This window comes from Orcinus orca, chromosome 12 (genome assembly GCF_937001465.1).
Source record: "Orcinus orca chromosome 12, mOrcOrc1.1, whole genome shotgun sequence".
Lineage (NCBI taxonomy): Eukaryota > Metazoa > Chordata > Mammalia > Artiodactyla > Delphinidae > Orcinus > Orcinus orca.
In genome coordinates, this window is record NC_064570.1 from 28252063 (window position 1) to 28278288 (window position 26226).

The following is a 26226-nucleotide window of genomic DNA, read 5'->3' on the forward strand; positions in this document are numbered from 1 at the left end:
GCGAGAGATTATTGCCACATCCAAGCTCTACTCACTATACCACTTTCATTCCACTCCTTTCAAAACCTAAATATCAATTAGCCAACTCTGTTCCCAGCATGAAAACACTAATCTCTTCATGTGATTAGATCTTGTGTCCCCAGTTAGATTATTGGCCCTCTGGTAGGTAGTAAGTCTAATATTTTGTTCTTATTCTTGCAAACAATAAATACTCCAGGAATAATTGCTGATTAATATTAGCAGTAAAGTGGTTTCAAAGATATTTCAGCTCTGGCCACCTTGTAACTTTTTTCTTTATTTTTTCTACTTAAAAAATGACTAAGGCAATACCTGCTCATGGTAAAAAGATACGGTATATAAAATAATCACTTCCCCATCTCAACTCCATTCCATTTATCTGAAATAATCAATATTGTTAGGTAGGTAGCTTTTCCCATTTATTTCCACGCACATATAAACACATGCAAACATATGGACAGACATACCGTTTTCCTCTTCCTTATTTTTAAAGCAAAATAGCATTGTTATCCTATATATTACTCTGCAGCCTTGCTTTTTTCAATTAAGTGTATATCACAAATATCTTCCCAAATCAGTAAATATAAAGCTTACTCATTCATTCTAATAGCTCCACAATAGTCCCTCTAATGAGTGGATCATAATTTACTCAACCATTCCCACGTTCATGGTTATTCAAGTTCCCACTGTCTCCTAAATAGCTTCCAATCTGACCACTGTGCTGAGTGGCATCTCATGTACACACTCCTGATTTTATAGCTGAGGTCAATTCATGTCTAAAACTACGTCATTTACTGCTTGGGCAAATGCCTCCACAACTCTAGAGAATTGGTTTTCTATGAATTAAAATAACCATATTAAGGTATCCCTTCTGTTCCATAATTGAGGGGAGAGTATGCCTTTTCCATACACTATTATTTAGGTAATGTATATAGAGAATATATGATTCCCATTAGAAAATGGAATATTTTGAGTTTACAAAAGAATCTTACATCTTTTGTGATAGCTTCAAATATACAGGTGTTTGTAGCATATAATTTCTACTCCACTTTAGTTGTAACAGCAACAACAAAAAGGCTTTCAGGCTGTTTTCTTGACTTTTAAAAATTGTTAGTCCATCGAAATGTAAGCTCCACAAGAAAGAAACTAAACAAAACATAGAGTCCAATGTATCCGCAGTGTGTAGTGTGATGCCTGATGCACAGAGCAGGGACTGTTTCTGCACTAGTTGAATGAATGAAAATCTGTTTTAAATTTCATGCACTCTGAATCACACTCTGTTTGGTCAGAAAAAAAAGTCATGTTCTAACTCATGCTTTAATTTTCCTTTTCCAAAGGACGACAGGGTACTTAGTTCCCTGAGCTCAATTAGTTTCTGACTCAATTAACTACCAGAAGTTGACTCCTGGAGACTGTGAGTTGGCCGGAGACAGAAGCACACATTCAGACACCAGCTGAGAATACAATTTCCAAGATGACTTAGAAGGGGAAAGGTGGTTTAAAAGCTCAAGCTCTAAAGGCATTATTTATCCTGTATATCCATACATATATGCCTCTATTGGTTAAATAAATCATAATACAGGGGAGTACTGTGCTGTCATTAGAAATAACGATGTAGGAGAACACTGAATGCCATGGGGAAATGGGATATATAACATCAAAGAGAGTATGATCCCATTTTAGCTAAAGAAAATATAGCCAGAAGGCACACAGCCACCCTGAGAGACCATTTCTGTTAGCTGACATCCTGCTAGAGTGTCCCTAACTGCATCCTTTGGGCGTGGTATAAAGAACACTGGGGCCTGCACAGCCACACTGTGACGAACACCAGCACCAAGAAGAGAAAGAGTGACCACACGGACGCCAAGGTGACCACCAGAGGGCTATCGGTTACCAGGGTGTAGTAATTCTCTACAGATGACTTCAGGAGGAAGGGAGATCATCTTGGATGGAGCACATCACCTTTGCATTCTTCCCTGAATCTCTGTCTTGAATCCTAAAACAGCTTTGACTGTCTCAGATACATATAGATTTTTCCTTCTTCACTTTTTGTGAGTGTGTATGTGTATGCTTCTTTGTGTGATTTTGCCTGTATAGCTTTGCTTTAACCATTTGTCCTAAGGTTCTGTGTGTCTGTTATTTTTGTTTGTTTGTTTGTTTTTAGTATAGTTTTTAGCATTTATTATCACTGGTGGATTTGTTTATTGGTTTGGTTGCTCTCTTCTTTCTTTCTTTTTTTATGACTTTTAAATTTTTTTATTTTTAATAATATATATATTTTACTTTAAAAACTTTATTTTATTATTTCTTTCTTTCTTTTTTTCCCTCCCTTTTCTTCTGAGCCATGTGACTGACAGGGTCTTGGTGCTCCGGCTGGTGTCAGGCCTGTGCCTCTGAGGTGGGAGAGCCGAGTTCAGGACACTGGTCCACCAGAGACCTCCCAGCTCTATATAATGCCATATAGCAAAAGCTCTCCCAGAGATCTCCATCTCAACACTAAGACCCAGCTCCACTCAACGACCAGCAAGCTACAGTGCTGGACACCCTATGCCAAACAACTAGCAAGACAGGAGCACAAACCCACCCATTAGCAGAGAGGCTGCCTAAAATCATAATAAGGTCACAGATACCCCCAGAACACACCACTGGATGCAGTCCTGCCCACCAGAAAGACAATATCCAGCCTCATCCACCAGAACACAGGCACCAGTCCCCTCCACCAGGAAGCCTACACAACACACTAAAACAACCTTAGCTGGGGGCAGACACCAAAAACAACGGGAACTACGACCTGCAGCCTGAGAAAGGAGACCGCAAAAACAGTAAGTTAAGCGAAGTGAGAAGACAGAAAAACACACAGAAGATGAAGGAGCAAGGTAAAAACCCACCAGACTAAACAAATGAAGAGGAAATAGGCAGTCTACCTGAAAAAGAATTCAGAGTAATGAGAGTAAAGATGATCCAAAATCTTGGAAATAGAATGGAGAAAATACAAGAAATGTTTAACAAGGAACTAGAAGAACTAAAGAGCAAACAGTGATGAACAACACAATAAATGAAATTAAAAATTCTCTAGAAGGAATCAATAGCAGAATAACTGAGGCAGAAGAATGGATAAATGACCTGGAAGATAAAATAGTGGAAATAACTACCACAGAGCAGAATAAAGAAAAAAGAATGAGAAGAATTGAGGACAGTCTCAGAGATGTCTGGGGCAACATTAAACACAGCAACATTCGAATTATAGGGGTCCCAGAAGAAGAAAAGAAAAACAAGGGGACTGAGAAAATATTTGAAGAGATTACAATTGAAAACTTCCCTAATATGGGAAAGGAAATAGTCAATCAAGTACATGAAGCACAGAGAGTCCCATACAGGATAAATCCAAGGAGAAACACGCCAAGACACGTATTAATCAAACTATCAAAAATTAAATACAATGAAAAAATATTAAAAGCAGCAAGGGAAAAACAGCAAATAATATACAAGGGGATCCCCATGAGGTTAACAGCTGATCTTTCAGCAGAAACTCTGCAAGCCAGAAGGGAATGGCAGGACATATTTAAAGTGATGAAAGGGAAAAACCTACAACCAAAGTTAATCTAGCCAGCAAGGATCTCATTCAGATTCCACGGAGAAATTAAAACCTTTACAGACAAGCTAAAGCTAAGAGAATTCAGCACCACCAAACCAGCTTTACAACAAATGCTAAAGGAACTTCTCTAGGTAGGAAACACAAGAAAAGGAAAAGACCTACAATAACAAACCCAAATCAATTAAGAAAATGGTAATAGGAACATACATATCAGTAACTACCTTAAATGTAAATGGATTAAATGTTCCAACCAAAAATATAGACTGGCTGAATGGATACAAAAACAAGACCCATATATATGCTGTCTACAAGAGACCCACTTCACACCTAGGGACATATACAGACTGAAAGTGAGGGGATGGAAAAAGATATTCCATGCAAATGGAAATCAAAAGAAAGCTGGAGTACCAATTCTCATATCAGACAAAATAGACTTTAAAATAAAGACTATTACAAGAGAAAAAGGAGGACACTACATAATGATCAAGGGATCAATCCAAGAAGATGATATAACAATTGTAAGTATTTATGCACCCAACATAGGAGCACCTCAATACATTAGGCAAATGCTAACAGCTATAAAAGGGGAAATCAACAGTAACACAATCATAATAGGGGACTTTAACACCCCAATTTCAACAATGGACAGATCATCCAAAATGAAAATAAATAAGGAAACACAAGCTTTAAATGATACATTAAACAAGATGGACTTAATTGATATTTATAGGACATTCCATCCAAAAACAACAGAATACACTTTCTTCTCAAGTGCTCATGGAACATTCTCCAGGATAGATTATATCTTGGGTCACAAATCAAGCCTTGGTAAATTTCAGAAAATTGAAATCTTATCAAGTATCTTGTCTAAACACAACACTATGAGACTAGATATCAATTACAGGAAAAAATATCTGTAAAAAATATAAACACATGGAGGCTAAACAATAAACTACTAAATAACTAAGAGATCACTGAAGAAATCAAAGAGGAAATCAAAAGATACCTAGAAACAAATGACAATGAAAACACTATGACCCAAAACCTATGGGATGCAGCAAAAGCAGTTCTAAGAGGGAAGTTTATAGCAATACAGTCCTACCTCAAGAAGCAAGAAACATCTCAAATAAACAACCTAAACTTACACCTAAAGCAATTAGAGAAAGAAGAACAAAAAATCCCCAAAGTTAGCAGAAGGAAAGAAATCATAAAGATCAGATCAGAAGTAAAGGAAAAAGATATGAAGCAAACAATAGCAAAGATCAATAAAACTAAAAGCCGGTTCTTTGAGAAGATAAACAAAATTGATAAACCATTAACCAGACTCATCAAGAAAATAAGGGAGAAGACTCAAATCAAAAGAATTAGAAATGAAAAAGGAGAAGTGACAACTGACACTGCAGAAATACAAAGGACCATGAGAAATTACTACAAGCAACTCTATGCCAATAAAATGGACAACCTGGTAGAAATGGACAAATACTTAGAAAAGCACAACCTTCTGAGACTGAACCAAGAAGAAATAGAAAATATAAACAGACCAATCACAAGCACTGAAATTGAGACTGTGATTAAAAATCTTCCAACAAACAAAAGCCCAGGACCAGATGGCTTCACAGAAGAATTCTATCAAACATTTAGAGAAGAGCTAACACCTATCCTCCTCAAACTCTTCCAAATATAGCAGAGGGAAAACACTCCCAAACTCATTCTATGCGGCCACCATCACCCTGATACCAAAACCAGACAAAGATGTCACAAAAAAAGAAAACTACAGGCCAATAACACTGATAAACATAGATGCAAAAATCCTGAACAAAATACTAGCAAACAGAATCGAACAGCACATTAAAAGGATCATACACCATGATCGAGTGGGGTCTATCCCAGAAATGCAAGGATTCTTCAATATATGCAGATCAATCAATGTGATAAGCCATATTAACAAATTGAAGGAGAAAAACCATATGATCATCTCTGCATCTTAGCTGCAGAAGAACTTTTGACAAAATTCATACCCATTTATGATAAACACCCTCCAGAAAGTAGGCATAGAGGGAACTTACCTCAACATAATAAAGGCCATATATGACAAACCCACAGCCAACATTGTTCTCAAAGGTGAAAAACTGAAACCGTTTCCTCTAAGATCAGGAACAAGATGAGGTTGTCCACTCTCACTATTATTATTCAACATAGTTTTGGGAGTTTTAGCCACAGCAATCAGAGAAGAAAAAGAAATAAAAGGAATCCAAATTGGAAAAGAAGAAATAAAGCTGTCACTGTTTGCAGATGACATGATACTATACATAGAAAATCCTAAAGATGCTACCAGAAACCTACTAGAGCTAATCAATGAATTTGGTAAAGTAGCAGGACAAAAAATTAATGCACAGGAATCTCTTGCATTCCTATACACTAATGACAAAAAATCTGAAAGAGAAATTAAGGAAACACTCCCATTTACCATTGCAACAAAAGGAATAAAATATCTAGGGATAAACCTACCTAAGGAGACAAAAGACCTGTATGCAGAAAACTATAAGACACTGATGAAAGAAATTAAAGATGATACGAACAGATGGAGAGATATATACCATGTTCTTGGATTGGAAGAATCAACATTGTGAAAATGACTATACTACCCAATGCAATCTACAGATTCAATGCAATCCTTATCAAACTACCAATGGCATTTTTCACAGAACTAGAACAAAAAATTGCACAAATTGTATGGAAACACAAAAGACCCTGAATAGCAAAAGCAATCTTGAGAAAGAAAAACAGAGCTGGAGGAATCAGACTTCCAGACTTCAGACTATACTACAAAGCTATGGTAATCAAGACAGTATGGTACTGCACAAATACAGAAATATAGAGCAGTGGAACAGGATAGAAAGCCTAGAGATAAACTCACGCACATATGGTCACCTTCTTTTTGATAAAGGAGGCAAGAATATACAATGGAGAAAAGACAACCTCTTCAATAAGTGGTGCTGGGAAAACAGGACAGGTACATGTAAAAGAATGAAATTAGAACACTCCCTAACACCATACACAAAAATAAGCTCAAAATGGATTAAAGACCTAAATGTAAGACCAGACAGTATAAAACTCTTAGAGGAAAACATAGGCAGAACACTCTATGACATAAATCATAGCAAGATTCTTTTTGACCCACCTCCTAGAGAAATGCAAATAAAAACAAAAATAAACAAATGGGACCTAATGAAACTTAAATGCTTTTGCACAGCAAAGGAATCCATAAAGAAGATGAAAAGACAACCCTCGGAATGGGAGAAAATATTTGCAAATGAAGCAACTGACAAAGGATTAATCTCCAAAATTTACCAGCAGCTCAATATCAGAAAAACAAACAACCCAATCCAACAATGGGCAGAAGACCTAAACAGACATTTCTCCAAAGAAGATATACAGATTGCCAACAAAAACATGAAAGGATGCTCCACATCATTAATCATTAGAGAAATGCAAATCAAAAGTACAATGAGGTATCACCTCACACCAGTCAGAATGGCCATCATCAAAAAATCTACAAACAATAAATGCTGGAGAGGGTATAGAGGAAAGGGAACTCTCTTGCACTGTTAGTGGGAATGTAAATTGTTACAGCCACTATGGAGAACAGTATGGAGATTCCTTAAAAAACTAAAAATAGAGCTACCATACGACCCAGTAATCCCACTACTGGGCATATACCCTGAGAAAACCATAATTCAAAAAGAGTCATGTACCACCATGTTCATTGCAGCTCTATTTACAATAGGCAGGACATGGAAGCAACCTAAGTGTTCATTGGCAGATTAATGGATAAAGATGATGTGGTACATATATACAATGGAATATTACTCAGCCATAAAAAAGAAACAAAATTGAGTTATTTGTAGTGAGGTGGATGGACCTAGAGTCTGTCATACAGAGTGAAGTAAGTCAGAAAGAGAAAAACAAATTCCGTAAGCTAACACATATATATGGAATCTAAAACAAACAAACAAACAAACAAAACATGGTTCTGAAGAACCTAGGGGCAGGACAGGAATAAAGACGCAAATGTAGAGAATGGTCTTGAGGACACGGGGAGGGGGAAGGGTAAGCTGGGACGAAGTGAGAGAGTGGCGTGGACATATATACACTACCAAATGTAAAATAGATAGCTACTGGGAAGCAGCAGCATAGCACAGGGAGATCAGCTCAGAGCTTTGTGTCCACCTACAGGGCTGGGGTAGGGAGGGTGGGAGGGAGAAGCAAGAGAGAGGGGATATGGGGATATATTTATACAAGTAGCTGATTCACTTTTTTATGAAGCAAAAACTAACACACCATTGTAAAGCAATTATACTCCAGTAAAGATGTTAAAAAAAAAAAGAGAAAATATATAGATGTCTATTTGTACATGTACAGAACCAGAAGATATACACTAAAGTGCTAGCAGTATCTCTAGGTGAAGTGATTATGAATACATTTTAAAATTTTTTCTTCTCTTTGCTTATTTTTCTGTCAAAAAATATTTAAAAGATAAACAAGAATTGGAAGAATTGTTTCTGTGAATATTACGTAACTCTTATTTGCCATCTTATCAAATCAAAGCAGTTGTTTTCCTTTAACTAAAACTTTTTCTACAACACAATGCTTTAAAAAAAAGAGGGAAGGGGTAATCTATGTTCCCAAAGCCAGAGAACTAGCAAACAAAATTCTCATTACCAAAGGAACTAGAAAAATAAACCAGGTAGATTTTCTCTCCATGAAAGGGTTGAAAACTGTGACCTACCTGGCTATTATGCTGACAAGCTCTAGTTGCAGAGAAATAGGTGTAATTAGAAGAATTTTTGACAATTGTAGTTTCCTTCACAGAACTGACCAGTTTTGTGTAGAGATATTTTACTTTGCTTCGAAATCTCCGGCTGTTATAGAGGAGTAGCTGCATATTGCATGAGCATTTAGATCAGAGACAAGCAACATGGGAAAGAATTTTGCAGCGTTGAAATCACACATGTCTTAAGCTGGTCACGCGTACTTTAAGTGGCTTTCCTAGGAGCAGCAAAATACAGTTTGCTGAAGTGCTTCATGGTCTGCCATTCTTACTGCTTTTGTAAAAGTAACTAAACTTTTAGTTGTTACTTCTGGCTCCTGATCATTACAAATTATGCAGGATTATATTCTGGAACTTCTGGTTTGGTGTAAAGGGTCAGATTTGCCCCAAATGGTGACATTTAATTGGAAATAGGAGAGCAGCTAGAAAATGACTGGGCTGTTGCAGCTCTAGCTTAGGAGACCACGTGCAATTAGTGATTTGAGAAAAATCCACGTCCCTAGCACAGAATTGGCAGCTGGACATAGCACAATCCCAGCACAGAAAAGTTCCCAGTAAATATTTGTTAAAAAGTGAATTTGTTGTATAGATGTCCAGACAGAGGACCACACTGCAAACTCACACTTTCAATCTCCCCTAGCCCATTTGCTTCATGTAAATTAACTAAAATTAAGCCATCTTTCCAGGTAGTTTCTATATAGTTCTGCCGAAGATAAGTCCCAAGTTTCTGTGGATCTCTAGAAAAATGCCTAAGAATTTAGTCTCCAGATATAATTTCCTTAATTCTAGTAGCAAAATAAAAACGAATACGTAACAGTCAACACAACACACATGCACACAATCTTTTGCAGTTAAACAGCTTAAGAGCATAATTCTTGTAAAAAGGTGCACACACACACACACACACACACTCACACACACACGGCATCTGAGCATAAATAGCAAACCACTAGAGTCTGTAATAACCTGTCATGTCTTTGGGGATTTTTAAATTATGTCTGAACTTACTAAAATAATTTTCTTTGTTCTCCTCCTCCTCTGCTTTCTCACTATTTTTAAGCAACTCCTAAATAAAACTTACACCTAGAGAAGGTGGTAAAAGAGGGCAAGTAGAAAGAACCTATTATTAAACAGCTATTGTGTGCCAGGCATTACCTTAGGCATTTTACATATAATATTTCTTTTAATCCTCAAAAAGCCCTTGCCAAGTAGATATCATTAACACCATTTTATGCGACAGGAAACATATTCAGAGAGAATAAGAGACTTGCACAAACGCAAGCAACTAATAAATGATTGAGCCAGACTGGAACTCAAGTCTTTCTGTCTGACAGGCTTAGAGTTTTCAATAGAAATAGAGTTTGCACCACTGTAAATAGTGTGGAAATATTACTGCTACCTAACAGAAGATTACTGATGACTTGGAAGGCCAAAGGTAATAGTCATTTAACCTGTGATGTCTTCCCCAGCCTCCTCCTATTTGACTGTGGTGTCTGATTTTGAGCAAGTGACCCCTGGAGCTTGAACAAGAAAAGGACTGTGGTGTGGAAACTACACTGGTTGATTCAACCCTTGTCTGGGGCAGCATTCTTATTTAGTTCCCTTCCTCTTCTCAGTTTCAGGTTCCAGCCTGTGTCTGTGTCCTTTGCACAAGGAACAGGTGGCCTTCCACGCTTTCACGAGATGACAGTCCACGATATTTATGGTGATTCGTCTCACGCTGTCCAGTGCATTTTTTATTGCACCAAAGATCAACAGGAACTTGAGTTTTATACACAGAGGTGAAAGATCTCTCTGACAAGAGCTGGGCACAGTCTCAGCATTTCCTTTTACCTGGTTGCTTTTTTACTTGTGTTCCTAACAGATGTCCTGGATTTAAATAACTTGATTATTTTTCAGTTAAACTTCGCAATAGTTAATATTGTTCCTATGGTACAGAATTAATTTTGATGAGGTGATGATATCAGGAGGACATCGAGCTCTTCTTTTATTGACTCCCTTTTGTAAAGTTCATAAAAATGAACTTCGATTCACCTATTTACTCTGGGAGTTAAGAAGGAGACACTTACTGATATATTTTGATATCTGTAAAAAATATATAGCCTTTCTGATACTTACATTTCTGGTTTTCAGGGCTCACAGTGTCAGAAAATGGAAATGGTGTGCCTCTAATGGTTCACTTTCATTGCCACATTTGTCCAGTTTAGCCAAACAAACTGTCTACTTCAGGGCCCATCCTTCAGGGGTATGTAGGACGTAATCATATTTTCTCTATCATATCCATGTTTATATATGGATGTTACAAAACTTACATTATTCAGTGTACCATTCTATATCTCACATTATTCTCTTAAATGTATTACATAACTATTTTCCCCAAGTCAATAAATATTTTCCTGAAGCATAATTTTTCTAGGATGTGTTCTATTCCTTTTCAGTATGTGACATAATTTAGTCAACTAATCCCCTGTCATTAATTTTTTTGTTTCCAATTTGTCTTTGCTATGAAAAATGTTTAAAAAAGATTTTTGTGTGTGGATTTTTGAACATAGCCCATATCTTACTGTAAATTTCTATGAATGTGGAATTACTGAGTAAAGGTACAAACTCATTCTGAAAAAGTGTGGTGATGCCAGTTTTTATGTTCTCCACCAGTTTTACTTCCTCTCTTTCTCTCTTGCTTCATCATTTCTGTGCTGACCTTAAATCTCAGCACATGATTTGGGTTCCTTTAGAAGCTGGGAGCGTGTTGTGTTCATTTTCCCCACTTTGCTTACTCTGCTGAACACCTACTTTTGTAAGTTCCTTAAAATAAGCATTTGTGGAGTCGTAAAATGACTGTGTGTCTTTCATTTGACATAAGAAATATCTGTGTCAAAAGTTAGACAATCCCTTTTTGAATTATAGTTTTCTCTGGATATATGCTCCAGAGTGGGATTACAGGATCACATATGATAGTTCTATTTTTAGTTTTTTAAGTTTTTATCCCACTCCTGGTCATATATCCAGAGAAAACCATAATTTGAAAAGATACAACACCCCAATGTTCATTGCAGCACTATTTACAATAGCCAAGACATGGAAGCAACCTAATGTCTATCGACAGATGAATGGATAAAGAAGATGTGGTACATATATACAATGAAATATTACTGAGCCATAAAAAAGAATGAAATAATGCCATTTGAAGCAACATGGATGGACCTAGAGATTATCATACTAAGTGAAGTAAGTCAGACAAAGACAAACGTCATATGATATTGTTTATATGTGGAATCTAAAAAAAAATGATACAAATGAACTTATATAGAAAACAGAAATAGACCCACAGACATAGAACACAAACTTATGGTTACCAAAGTGGAAAGGTGGGGAGGGGGAGGCATAAATTAGGAGTTTGGGAGTAACATATACACACTACTATATATAAAACAGATAACCAACAAGGACCTACAGTGTAGCAAACTATACTCAATATTTTGTAATAACCCATAAGAAAAAGAATCTGAAAAAAATATATATATATATGTATGTATAATTGAATCACTTTGCTGTACACCTGAAGCTAACACAATATTTTAAATCAACTATAGCTCAATTTTAAAAATGTTAGACAATCCCACATGTGTCACATTAGTTATTTATAGCTCTTTGCAAAGCTCAGTAATGTGCCAGAAAGATTCTGTGGCTGATCACAGATAAAATTTCTCTTCCAAGGAAATTTCTCATTCTTCTATAACATGAATGTTGTACTTTTCTTCAGATAAAATTGATTAAACAAAACATATGGAAGTATAATTTTGGATACGTGTTCAAGATTCATTAGTAATAGTTTTAAACTTGTTTTTTCACCTGAAAATGTCTTGGTCTTATATCCATTTATCAGCTGGGATAGCTGTGCATTTAAACACAATACTAGTTCATTTCTTTGTCTTGGAATTTCTGTATTTCTTGGGCAAGTTAAAGGAGTTCAGAGAGTATTTGTATTGGAAATATACAAGTGTGCCAGCCACCAAGTTAGCTATAAACACATAGGTCTTGGCATTGGACTAAGAAAATAAGTCCTTTCATTTGGTGTATACACAATGTTCTGAACAACTATTATGATTAATTAACTTTTCCATGCTTATGTGTGGAGTTCTACTAGCTCTTAGAAAACTAGCTCCGACTAGCTTGTCATCTGATCACATACAGAGAACAAGTCAGGTGAAAATGGAAAAAGCCAAGCAACTAATCCTTTAAGAGGCAATGATGATTTTTCAAAAAGTCACCTCAGTCTAGTTAATAAATTGTTACCTCTCTCCCTGAAAGGAATCTTATTTTACAGTAGAATTATAAATATACATTTGAATATTAACTTTTAATATGCTGTGTTTTGCTACTGTCTGTTCATATGTTGCAATCTTGGCCTCAGACAACTGCTCTTTACGGAGGGTCTGACTTGGGAGCTATTTGCTTCTAGCCATGCCATTGTGTGAGAGCAAAACCTAATTAAACAGAGCTTGTTTGTTCACTCAGTTAAAAACCTTGATACCTATTCAGTGATGATTGATGCTAGCAGATTGAGTTGGAGTTTCATAACTATAAACACTTCCATTTTTCAAGCAATTATTATGAGCTAATACTTTACATTTGCTATTTAATTCTTATGACAGTCCTGCAAACTATTTGACAGATGGTAAAACAGGCTTAAAGTTCCTAAGTCTCTTAGTTAGCGTCCTACAACTAGTAGGTGGCAGTTGGGATATTCAAACTCAGCTCCTTTTTACTCCGGAGCTGTGTCTTTTCCATTGTCAGACACTTCTGACTGTTTTCATGCATCTGTGTGTGCTACTGGCATGTGAGACACAACAGAAGAAATCTCAGGGGATGAAGGGAATTTGGGGTTCATGTAGCAGCCACCTCACGTCATGCTTCTGGAAACACGCTCGCCAAGAAATGTCAGCCTCTGATAGCATAACTGATCCTCTCCTTCTCAAACCAACATTGAAGAAGGAGCAGAGCCTGAACGTAGGGAAATTCTGCTTTTTATTCCACACAGGTACCTTTTTGTCAGCATTCCTGAGATATAGAAAACTGAGAAATTACAGGGAAATTAAAAATAGCACAAACGCTAATTCTCACACGTGCACGCCTCACAAGCACACATGGAAAACACATTTGTTTTGTGTGACACAGTTAATGGGAGTAGGGACAATAAATAAGAATGGTCTTTTAAAAAATTCAGACACTAAAATTTACCTGTGGTTTCTTCAGAATGTTGGGAATGTGACGTGGCCTCATAGGTTGAATAATGGCAAAAACATATGGGCCTCCAGAAGAACATTCTTTTTAGCCACTGACTTTCTTTAACATTCCAGGGGAATTGCTCATTTCTATATATTTTAAAATAGTTTGGTGAAGCATTGCAAAGACTATTTTTAAGTTAAATATTTAATATCAGTCATAATTTTTTGGTAACTGCTGGTTCTCAGTTGCCTGTCCCCAGCAAGAGCTAGTTTAGATACAGTATTGCCTAAAGAAGTCAGGATGGGCTAGACTATTCCAAGTTTCCCTAAGATGATAGCACAGGGCTAAGTACTTCTATTTTCACCCTCTTGAGGTAGGTAACATTATTGCACCCAGTTTTCAGATGAGGAAACTGAGACCCAAAGGATATTAACTAACTTGCCCACTAATGTGGTAGACAAATAGTAGAGTTAGGATTCAAACCCTGGTGGTTTTGTGCCAGCATCCGGGTACTTCATCTCCAGGCTCTACAGCTCAGAGAGAGCCAGGCTAGTCATTGGGAAGTTAATCTTTCAATGATTACTGCTCTGTGTTCATTCAAGGTTGGAGAAAGGGCTCTAACCAAAGCTTTATCAGATCACCTTGAACAATACGTTGGATAATAAACCAAAGAAAGAAAAGTAAGGGAACTGCTTAGGATTCAAGGCTGGGGATCTGTGAACTCCTAAAGACCTTAGGGGATTGAGTGCCCCTCGGAGGGCATCATTTCTGGCACAGAGCCAAGGAAGAAAATGAAAAACACATCTCTGGGTGGAAAGTTTATTTAGATGTCATGAAAGGGTCATCCTGTCCTAAGGGATGACTGGTGCTCATTGCTTGGTCTGGAGCACATGCCTAGGGTTGGAAATGATTCTTGACTTCGGGTCCTGGCATATGCAGAGCAAAGCAGCAAATGCTCGTTACCCCCAGCATGGATCTAACTCACACGGTGTGCTGCCCCTGTGGGCACATCCACGTGGAGCTCCAGAGGTTTTTCTTTTAAAAACATGTAGGCCTTCACAATTCCTTTGCCTTTCTTGGCCCATCCCCTGGGTGGGGCTGTTTGCTTCTCAAAGCAAAATGGCTTCTATCTTTGGGAGGTGCATCTAAAGGCAAAGCTACTTTATTTATAGGCTAATCATAAGGCCATAATTGGATTGGGTCTATCTGCCAGTCACCCTGAGATATTTATGGCATGTGCTTTCTCCAAGTCTGTCTCTTTCCATTGTCCAGATCAGAGGGAAAGTAAGAGAGGAAGGAGGTTAAGTTACTGGGTATTGCTTAGAGGTGATTCACCAAGGGTGTATTTTAGCCCTGGGTTAGACACATAGAGTGTTTGCAAAAAGAAAAAAGAGAAAAGAAAAGAGTAGCATTTTGTGATGGGAATCAGGTACAATTAATCCTTCCTACCTCGCTATTTCTTCTGAGTATATTCAGACTAATTTAAGGATTCTCTGGATTATGTATTGCAGTTTTATAAAAATTTTGTTCTGTTTTAATTGGGCCTTTATTTGCTTTAGTTTATGGTGATATTATTGTTTATTTCATAGGCTTGTTTTTACTTAGAGGAACCACCTTGGACAAAGAAAAAACTTTAGAATAAGTGTTGTGTGTTGGGATAAGATAAAAAGAGAAAAGGTAACCTAAATCCAAGTCTTGGCTGTCAAGCAGGAGCCATATAAGTTTTCCATTTGTAAAAGGTTTTGGGTCACATCAGTGATTCCCAAGCATGACTGTCCATCACAGTCACCTAAAGAGTGTTTTAGAATGAGATGACTGCTATAAAGTATGCGGGGACTTTTTGGGGTGAGAGAATCTTTCTATATCTTGATTATAATGGTAGTTGCATGCCTGAATACATTTGTCAAAATCTGAGAATTGTACAGTAAAAAGGATGAATTTCACTGTATGCAAATTACCTTAATTTTAAAATTTAAAAATATGTTTTAAGTCTCCCGAATATTAATATATTGAAAAAAAAATGTCTGGGTCCCATTCCAAACCAACTATCTACTGAAGGGTATCTATTCTTTTAACCATCTCTGTACTTGTGAATCTGATGGGAATCAACTCAAACGTTCTAAATTTTCATGATCCCAGGGTCAGGTGTTGGTCAGCCATGGCCATGAAGTCAAGAGTAGCATAGGTGGCAAAGAACAGCATGATGACTACAGTCTCAGCGTGTCCGGACAGACCATTTAAACCACATGGGGAATGGAGGAAAGATGTGTGGCTAAGCTCTTGAGTCCAATACTCAGAGCAACCTTCATGATCAATGAGCCAAAAAGGTGGGAGCAGCCCGGTACTGACTGATATTAGAAACCAGTGTGAAGATGGAGGATGTTGAACTTAGAACTGTATATTAATAAAAGCTATTATTTTCCCCCTAGCATTACAAAGGAAAGAAACAGTGCTTTGGGATGAGTCTGACACCAGTCACATGATGATAGCATGTAAGTGTCCAGCAGAAACAGGCTCGTTGATTTGGACCATGTGGATTTTAAGAAGGAAGAGAATGCATCCTCAGGTCTGACAGATATTTTGGGCCCAGCATCAACCTCTGAGATTCCACAGTAACACTAAAAAAGATACACGAGACCCTCAAAATTAAACGTGTTTACTGATAGCATTAACAATACACTGGGCTCCTAATAGGAAAATAGAATGTTGAAAATAGCTTTGTTTAAAGTTCCTGAAAGAATGTAGTAGGTAGGTTATGGGGTGTGTCTCTTTCAAAGTACACTTCCTTAGGATCATCCCTCCCCAAAACCCTTCTGAAGCTGGAGGATTAGGTGACTACACATCTACAGTGTAGCCACGATCTCTGGCTACAGCTGATGGAACAGTAGCGGGCGCCAACGGCACCGCGACTGGGGATACTGCATATAGCAAGACCGAGATAGTTCTCTCTCAACCAGAATGAAAAGTCACTGAGGAAGTGGGTTGCAGTTGTGCATGGGAAGCCAAAGCCACAGGCAAGCTAGCATGAGAGGGAAGCAGTAACTGCAAGTAGTAACAACAATTACAACAACAAGAATAGTAGCTAACACTTATGAAATGCTTCCGTGTGCCAAGCACTATGTGAGAATCCTATCAGGTGGGTAACATCACCATCTTGATTATAAAACGAGGGAACCAAGATTTGGATGTGATGACTTTCCTAAGGTCACACAGCTGGTAAGAGGCAGAGCTGGGAGGCAACCCAGGTAAGGCCATTCTTTTTTTTTTTTTTTGCGATACGCGGGCCTCTCACTGTCGCGGTCTCTCCCGTTGCAGAGCACAGGCTCCGGATGCGCAGGCTCAGCGGCCATGGCTCACGGGCGCAGCTGCTCCGCGGCATGTGGGATCTTCCCGGACCGGGGCACGAACCCGTGTCCCCTGCATTGGCAGGCGGACTCCCAACCACTGCGCCACCAGGGAAGCCCAGTAAGGCCATTCTTAAGCGAGTTTACACAATCTCTGTAAGCATGGGTCTGCCTCTTAGGAAGCCCAGGAGGCAGCTGCAGTGAGGAAAATGGAGGGGATGTGCAGGTGGAAAGGGCAAAGCAGCGGCCCCATTCCTGAGGGCTTCTGTGGTCCCAGCTCCAGTCTGCACATGATCTTGCTGTGCTTGGTGGAAGGTGTTCTGTTTTAGGACCTTTACCCTGATTTCTTTAATGGAATTACTTGTCCATTTTTTAAAGGTTTTACCCACCACTTGGTTCCTCACCCCACTTGTCACCCTTCTCTGATGAAAGGCATCATTTATAAGGACGCCCACAATCCTGAAGAATAACGAGTTGGCATCCTAAACAATGGGCTGGGGTCCTCAGTATTTTTTCATGAGGAAGTTGTCCTATTGTGGAAACAAAATGAGCTGATAACTCCCTCAGTCCCTTGGGTTTACCAGGGAGGATCAGACTGAGGGATCGTCTAGGAGCCCAGGAGCAGGTGTGCTAGGAGAGTTTTTCTCTCAAAAGGCTCTGATGGAGGTCAGGAGGGCAGACAACGAAACTCCCAGGAAGAGAGGATGCTCAAACTAAATGACAAACTGGCCACTGTGCAAATTTCAGAGCTGTGGACTCATGGGGACCAGTCTTTAGTTTTCAGCATCTGGAGAGATGGCTCCATTTTTTCCAATTACACTGAAACACACCAGCAACGGAAAGATCTCCTCTGGCTCACCTGTTTGTTTATTCTGCTCTCCTGTGACTTCCCAAAGGGTTTTCTTAATACTGGATGACTTCAGCTCTTTGACCCCCTGAAGAGAAGTTGGGGAACTGATGACCTTTCTCTCTAATCTTACCTTAGCGTTCTTTCTGAACTGAGCCACTGAGGACTTCCTGTTTGCGGCTGAAAAATAGTTGAGCAAGCAGCTCCAGCCAGTTTGACACAACATCAGAGCTGTTGCTAGGCAGCGCTGTTGCTAGGCAGCGCATTTTAATCTCACGAGCACCAGCCTGGGTTGCCAGGTTGGCACAAAGTCACAGGTGACCTCACCTGTCTTCCTAGTTAATCTTGTTATCCTAATGGGGATGATTTCCCCGCTGTGGAGACTTGATGCTCTTGGCACCTGGACAGCGCCCAAGGCTTGACTCAGAGATGGACAAGAACTTGTCGAGGACTCAGTTGCTGCCAGCAGAGGCTGCAGGTGCTGCCTGACCAGCAAGTGGTCCTAGACTCACAGGAATGTGCACACTAGTATATTGTGAAAGACTTGTTCCAGGAAAGCAGCCTTGGACAAAAGGAAAGGACTTGGAATCCTTTGGTCCTCAGAACATACTTCACATTCTTTATGGCATTGTGGCCTCTTTTCCTTTCCCAGGGGAAGCGTGCACTTTCACATTTGTGAGGTGCCCTGCATGTGGCATCCTAGCTGAAACATCATTACGTTCCTGTGTGTCTGAAGAAGCTTGCTCTGTGACAGGAACTTGCTTCGTAAAACACTTAGGGAACTCCTAGTCTCAGCAGTGCGTTATGGGAGAGGGCTGGAGAGCTAGATTTAGGTCACCCCTCAATCATGTGGATGGAGCAGCCCCCAGTTATCCCAAAAGGCGTTTATTAATTTTCCTGCTGCCTGGTTGGGTCATCTGTATCTTTAAAGAGTGGTGGGCCTCATCTGGCAACTCCACATTGCCTGGAAAACCTGGGGATTTGCCATTACCTCTTTGTAGAGGTGTTCTACCAAGTACAGGAAGAATCCATTATTATTATTATTATTCTTGGCTTCATTTTTAATCCACAAAGTACCTAGGAGACAACTCGCCTGTTAATAAAGTTTCATTTTCTGATTTAGGAAAACAAAACGAATCAAGAAGCTTTGAAGCACATTTTTGAATGGTGTTGACAAGGTCATTTCTAAACCTTTGAAAAGAGATTCTGCTAGACCAAAAAATAAAATAGAATAAAATAAAATAAAATAAGCTAAAAGAAGCAGAGTTCTTTTTGTAAACTAGCTAAAGGATTTATTCCTTGAGAGGTGGGTTAGAATCCGAACTCCATCTCTTTCTAGCTGAGAGACCTTGGGTAATTTACTCAGGCTCAAAAAAGCTTCTTCACAGGATTGGGTGCAGACTAAATGAGACACATCTGTACACTGGCCAGTCCAGTCTGGCACATAGGAGGCCTATGTAGAGCATACGGATTCCTGTCCAGGCTTTTGTGTTAGAAGTCATTAGCCTTTCTTCCAAAAGAGGCATCACAGAATCAGAGTGTGGATTGCTTTTCCATAAGAGCCACTTCAAACCATAAGAGAATAAGAGAGAGTCAAGAGAAGGCCTTCCAACCCTTTACATTAGGGATACTTAAAAAAAGCCAGCATACTAAAACCTCTTGTCACTTACTTTGCCCATTATGGGCTCTAATATCCAAAGCTTTGGGGGCTATATCAGGATAAAGACACATACTCAAAGTCCTGGAATTTGTTGCTCCCCTAAAACGTCTTTGAGGAGGGAAATTGTGGGAAGCCTGCATGGATGGCCATGGTCACGGACTCATGATGTCACTGAACGAGAATCATTGTCATTCTGAGCCATGCTCAAGTTAGGGGGAAGCATCCCTCCTGTCATATTTCTGGTAACAGCCACTTAACTAGGGCACAAATGATTAATATATTCACACAGATGGAAATGTGTACTTCTATTATTATAAAATGTTTGGGCCCACCTATTTTTGTTTAAAAAAATATATTTTTTAAATAAAAGCAGCTCTCATACATATGAAGCAGATGCAAAACAGAAATAGACTCACAGACATAGAAAACACACTTATGGTTACCAAAGGGGATAGTGTGTATGGTGGGGGGGAGGTGAGATAAATTAGGAGTTTGGGCTTAATGTATACCCACTACTATATATAAAATAGGTAAACAACAAGGACCTACTCTATAGCACAGGGTACTATACTCAGTATCTTATAATAACCTATAATAGAAAATAATCTAAAAAAGAATATATGTATTGTAAATTAACTACACTTCAATAAATTAATTAATAAAATAAAATAAAAGCAACTCACATCTGTGTTCCCTGGGCTACCTGAGCATGCCCTCGAAGTAGCATGACTCACCCAGGACTCTCACCTTGTTTCTAATGTGTTTCTGTGCTAGACTCTGAGCTGATCAAGAGCCCTGCGTTCAACTCTTAGTTATTTCTATTACTAGATGTCTGAGCTTGGGCGTTATTTATTCATCTCTGAAATGGTAGTAATAATAGTATTGATAGTCTGTGGTCTTTTTTGTTTGTTTGTTTGTTTTTCTCTGGTGAAGATTAAATGAGAGCAGAGACCTTAACTCAGTGCTTGACACATATTAAGAGTTCTATAATTGTTATTATTATTGTTACTATTGTGATGCCACTTCCAGCACTCACTCACATGAGACTAGAAGAGTTTTAAAAAATTGATTTATTGTAGCTAAACCATAGTCCTGCTCATCTAGCTTTGGGCTTTGACCTACAGGGGTGGATGTGGTTGGAGAGGAATGGCAACAGCGTTGACTGGCTTCACGTTAAATTCCTGACTGTTGATCTCAAGTGAGCACTTAACACTGCCCAGTAATCACACAGTATTTCTCTGATTTAATCATCTTTTCACTCTCTAAGGTGAGGAGTTCATACTCTCTTCAGTCTCAAACCTCCCATTCTTACTCTTAGCTAACGATCATGCTTCTATTTCAATGACAAAAGGAAAAAGATGCAATCAGAGGAGGTAGCTCCCATCACCTCCACATCTTCTCACCACCCCGTCTAGAAGTCTGTGTAACATTCTATATTCTTCCTGTAACCACGGGTGGACTGCTGTGCCCTTGGCTAAACCACGCCCTCCTCCCAAGCACTACAATCCATCCCCTCTTGCCTACTCAAGGTCATTGCTGTAGCATTCTCCCCTCTCGGCATCCTTGATTTTTCTCTTTCTACGGATCATCCCCATTAGCAGGCAAACATTGAACTTTCTCTCCCACCTTTAAAAATCTGATTTTCACCTTTTTCCTCCTTCAGTGATACCCCCATTTCTCTCCTTCCCTTTAGCATTAAGTTCTTTGAAAGAGTTGACCATCATATCATCCATCTCCAATATCTCTTCTCCCGTTCTCCCTTGAGTCCATTCTAATCAAGTGTGGCCCCTGTCACTCCACTGCAGCTGCTCTTGCCAAGTCAGCAGTGACTCAGGCACTGCTAATTCCAATGGTCAGCTCTCAGTCCTCGTCTTATGTGACCTGTCAGAAGCATTGGAGGAGTTGATCACTTCCTCTTTCTTCCAGGACCACACAAATACCTAGTTTGTATTAATTTTCTTTATTTTTTCTTTATTTTTAAATATGCTTAATTTTTTCTTTCATACCTAGTTTTTAACTTACCTTCTGGCTGTTTCTCCTCAGTCTCCTTTGCCCCAACCTCTAAATATTGGAGAGACCCAGGATTCAGAGCACATATCTCTTTTCTTCATCCCTTATATCCTTCCTACTCAGTGTTGGGAACCAGCAACTTGACTTGGTAGAGTGTTAGAAATGCCCCACACCCACACCCCCAGACTTGCTGAATCAGAATCTGTATGTTAGCAAAATCCCTAGTAATCCATTTGCCCATTAATATTTATGATCACCATAAGTGATCCTATCTAATTCCAGGGCTTTAAGGCTACCTATTTGCTGAGTCGACTACCAAATTTATATTTCTAGCCAAGAATCTCCAGTGAAATATAAACTCATTCATCCAACCACTAGCAGCTTTCCTACGTGGATGTTTTATAGTCATTCCCAACTTAACCATCCAAAACTGAGCTCCTGATGTCCCCACTCAACCTGCTTCTCCAGTGCCCTTCCCTCTCCTCATTAATAACAGCTCCATCCTTCCATTGCTCAGGCCAAACCCTTGGCATCATCCTTGCCTCTTTCCCATATTTTGTCTGTCAACAACCCTGTCGGTTCTACATTTGTGATGTAGTTAGAATTTAATTGTTTTCATCACCCCCACTATCTAGGACCAACTCTGCTTCCGTTCTTTCCCCTATTCCATTCTCTAAATATCAGCCAGAATAAATTTTGATAGATCTTACCACTCCTCTGTTCAAAGTCTCCCAGCATTCCCACCTTACTTAAGATGTGACCCACAAGATCTCACCTGGCCTGTTTCCTTCGTCCATTACCTCTTTGATTCTCCTGCTGTTTCTTTCTTCTTTCATTACTGTGCTCCAATCTCACTTCCTTTCTCACTGTTCCACAAACTCCTCCCCCTTCCCTCCACTTCATAATCCCCTTTCCCTTATTTCCCTTATTTATTCCTTTATTTATTAGCAAATCTAACATTCTCTCCTTTTTCTCTCTCTCTGTATTAGTCAGTGTTCCCCAGAGAAACAGAACCAAAAAGATATGTAGAGATATATAGAAAGTGACTTATTATGAGAGATTGGCTCATGCTATTATGAAGACTGAAAAAGCCTGCGATCTGCCATCTGCAAGCTGGAAGCCCAAGAAAGATGGTGGTGTAGGTCCAGTCCAAGCCTGAAGGCCTGAGAACTAGGGGAATCAATGGTGTAAGTCCCAGTCCCAGTCTAAAGGCCCAAGAGCCAGGAGCTCCAATGTCTGAGGGCAGGAGGAGATGGATGTCCCAGCTCAAGCAAAGAGAGCACATTTGCCCCTCCTCTGCCTTTTTGTTCTATTCAGACCCTCAACAGATTGGATGATGCCAACCCACACTGATGACAGCAAGCTTTACTCAATTTACTAATTCAAACTTTAATCTCTTCTGGAAACATCTTCACAGACACACCCAGAAATAATGTGTTGACAGCTATCTGGGTATCCCTTAGCCCAGACAAGCTGATGCATAAAATTAACCAACCTTTACATGACTAGTACCTACTCAGATGAACGGCACTCCCTCCAAGAAGACTTCCCTAAAACTCCTAGACAGGGTCAGGCATCCCCTGAACGTGTCCGTAGATCCCCACATTTGTCTACTCAAACACTTAGCAGCTGCACCGTAACAGTCTATTCACTTGCCTAGGATCACAACTAGATTAGAATCTTGTTCACTGTTTAACTCTATAGAACAGGTGATTTGCTTACTATCAAGGAGTTTGTATATGTGCCAAATATCAAGTGTATTATACTAAATTGCCAGGACCCCAAAGATCCATTTATAATAATAAGTAACCACATGCATTATTTGGATTAAAACCAATTGTCCCACCATGCTGCCTAATGGAATCTTTTATATTATGCATTACTTTTTAAGGCAGCATTTCTCTAATTGTGTAATGAAAAAAGACACAAGGGATGAATACGTATACATGATCAAATTGTCCTGATCCTGTACCCTCATACTTAGCTTATCGGATCTAGTCTCTTGGTATCTGGAAACTTTCTTGTCCAGGCCCTTTTTTTAAATTATCTTACACATTTAAGAGTGTGGTGTAGAGCTGGCCAATTACCTGTCCAATATGTTCTGTCTTAAACAATCTAATAATTCGGACAAAAAGGTCTTTTTCCTTAAGACCAAGTATTTTTTTACCTCAGTATCTACATATTAAATTCTTTACTTAACAATGCTTATGTTATGATTGTTCAAAAGGATGTTATATAATATTGTTATGAGCTGAATGTTTGCCCTCCCCTGAAGTTCATATGTTGAAGACCTAAACCCCCAAATGTGATAGTATTTGGAGTTGGGGTTTTTAGGAGGAAATTAGGTTTAGATGAGGTCGAGGGTGGGACCTTCATGATGGGATTAGTGCCCTTATAAGAAGAGGAATACAGAGCTCTCTCTCTCTCTCTCTCTCTCCACTCACAAGTACAGAAGAAAGGCTATATGAGCACAGCTAGAAGGTGGATGTCTACAAGCCAGGAAGAGAGCTCTTCATAGAACCCGACCATGCCAGTACCTTGATCTTGGCCTTCCCAGCCTCTAGAACTGTGAGAAATAAAATCTATTGTTTTTAAGCCACCCAGTCTGTACTATTTTGTTATAGTAGCCTGAGATGACTAAGACACATATATTCTTCAAAATGCTTAAAAATTCTATGTAATGTGCCCCTTAATATTGCTAGAAAAATGTACCTAATGTAGCTATTTGAGAAATTATATGGACATACTGAAGCTCTCATCAGTAACTGAAGAAGGTTTTATTCACTTGAGTGTTCCAGTACTTCCCATTTTGGCCACAAACATAATTTCCTTATATGGCAATAGGTCAAAAGGTGAAGTGTTGTAGTGATACAGATTGAGACTGATCTTATAGGGCTTTTATTTAACATAATATACATGTAATATTGGATGGAAACTCTTAGAAAAACCCATTTTAACATGAATTACTAGCATTCTACAAGCTTTTCAGGACTAGTATTGCCCAAAGTTGCCTTGAATAATAAAAAATTGACAACAGCAACTTGTCATAAAAGGATGATATTTAATAAATATAGAGAGATAATGAATAAATATATTAAAATTATTTTCTTATAACTTTTCTTATACCTACTCCTACCACCACCAAGGAACCAAATGTTTCCTTTATCTTTCAAGCAATCTTGTACATTTAGGTGGTGTCTTGAAGACTTTATGTCTTATTGATAGCCCAAAGGATATTCAAAAGAGGTTTCAAGTATCCTGTATATTTGGCTTAAGTATTATAATTGAAATTGAAATAATTTTAAACTGATGAATGATCTTGCCTTCACTGAATGTGACAACAGGAAGATGAAGTCTTCAGCTTCCACTTCTGAGACTGATATGTAAGACACTGGGAAGTATATACATCAGCAGTGTTTAGTCAACTTAAGTATTTGAGATCATCAACTTTCAGATATTACTTATTAGACACAAGGGGCCTCAGAACTAGAGGAGACATACTCTTACACTCTCTGGAATTTTGTTGCAGTTGCATCAGGATGGGCTTAGTAATATGATAACAAGAAAAAAAATTCAACGACTCTACATAGTGAACATTTATTTCTCCCCCATATTCATGTCTAATGCACATCAGCAGAGAGTTCTGCTCCCTATGGTAATCCAGGGACTAGAACCAAAGTAAAAGAAAGGGAACTTGGTAAATGATTATTCTTAATACTTTCCTGAAGAAGCTACACATGTCACTTCTCTTCACATTTCATTGGCCAAAGGTAGAAAAATGACCATACTTTACTTTAGTTTAAAGGATAAAGAGACATGGAAGTTCAATTCTACAATGTGTCCAGAAGGGCATGACATATATTTGCAAAAGTTCACATATAGAATTACAACAGTGTTTAAGAAAAACTCTCCTGTTTTCCTTCATTATGCTCACAGCACTATGTACTGCAAATGTGTGGGAGTGTTCCCCACACCAAGCAATTCTCAGGTTTTACAGACACCAGCTGGGTATTCTATAATTTAACTCAATTCTGACGCTATATACCTAGAGATAGTGTCAGATCTCACAGACCCTACAGGTTAAGGACTCAGTCCCATAAGACTGGAAGACCCCCCTCCACTCCCACCAATTGCAAGTCCAGGTTGTTACCTGTGTTTCTGACCAATTGCAAGTCCAGGTTGTTACCTGTGTTTCTGACTAATCAGCTCTCAATTGGAGGTTCCCATGACCCTCTCCTGGGGTTTGATTAATTTGCTAGAGAGGCTCACAGAACTCAGGAAAACACTTTACTCACTAGATTATTTATTATAAAAGGATAATACTCAGGAATGGCCAGATGGAAAAAATACATAGGGCAAGGTATGTGGGATGGAGTGCAGAGCTTCCATGCCCTCTCTGGGCACACTATTGTTCCAGCATCTCCACATATTCACCAACCTGGAAGCTCTTTGAACCTGCAGTTCAGGGATTTTTATGGAGGATTCATTATGTAAGCATAACTGATTCAATCATTGGCCATTGGTGACTGATTCAAACTCTAACCCCTTTCTTTTCCCTGGAGGTGGGGAGGTGGGGCTGACAGTTCCAACCCTCTAATCAGACCGTTGGTTGGTGTTCCCCTGACAACCAGCCCCCATCCTTAGGGGCTTTTCAAAAGTCTCCTCATTAACATAAACTCAGATGTGATTGAA

General features: G+C 38.9%; 2 long non-coding RNA genes across 4 annotated transcripts in view; both read left to right on the forward strand.

Annotated features, from left to right (window-relative positions):
- The window catches only part of LOC125960599 (uncharacterized), a 50952-nt gene extending 40101 nt beyond the window's left edge, over positions 1-10851 (forward strand). For all 3 annotated transcript variants that reach the window (XR_007470397.1, XR_007470396.1, XR_007470395.1), the window contains one exon: positions 10061-10851. This is a non-coding gene — a long non-coding RNA (uncharacterized LOC125960599). The remainder of the gene's footprint in view (positions 1-10060) is intronic.
- Positions 10852-13071: 2220 nt separating this feature from the next.
- Positions 13072-24133, forward strand: LOC117196810 (uncharacterized). The gene is made up of 2 exons (XR_004477197.2): positions 13072-16918; positions 18003-24133. It is a non-coding gene; the product is annotated as an uncharacterized LOC117196810 (long non-coding RNA).
- Positions 24134-26226: the final 2093 nt, after the last annotated feature.